Source organism: Etheostoma spectabile, chromosome 18, assembly GCF_008692095.1.
Source record: "Etheostoma spectabile isolate EspeVRDwgs_2016 chromosome 18, UIUC_Espe_1.0, whole genome shotgun sequence".
Taxonomy (NCBI): Eukaryota; Metazoa; Chordata; class Actinopteri; order Perciformes; family Percidae; genus Etheostoma; species Etheostoma spectabile.
Genome location: NC_045750.1, coordinates 20928176 through 20928488, shown reverse-complemented (window position 1 = coordinate 20928488; position 313 = coordinate 20928176).

Genomic DNA, 313 nt, shown 5'->3' with positions numbered 1-313 from the left:
TGTGTTAATTCATCATGGAGTCAGTTGTCAGTTTATAGAAGGATTTCTCCAACAACAGTCTTTATTTTTCCAAAAAAAGTAAATACGGTAAGTGGGGCCCAGAGGATGATGGCCAAACATTACTGAGCCTTGGCACAAAGGCTAAAGGATTAGAATTTATGGAAATCAGTGGTTCTCATTCTTTAGAATTTCAGTGATCTTTGTTGATCCCTCAACATTAATGTAACTTTGGCTCCCTGGTCCCTACACCAGGGACCCCTGGACACCACAGACCCAAATTTTCTCAGCTGTTGCTGACATATGCTACTGTCTC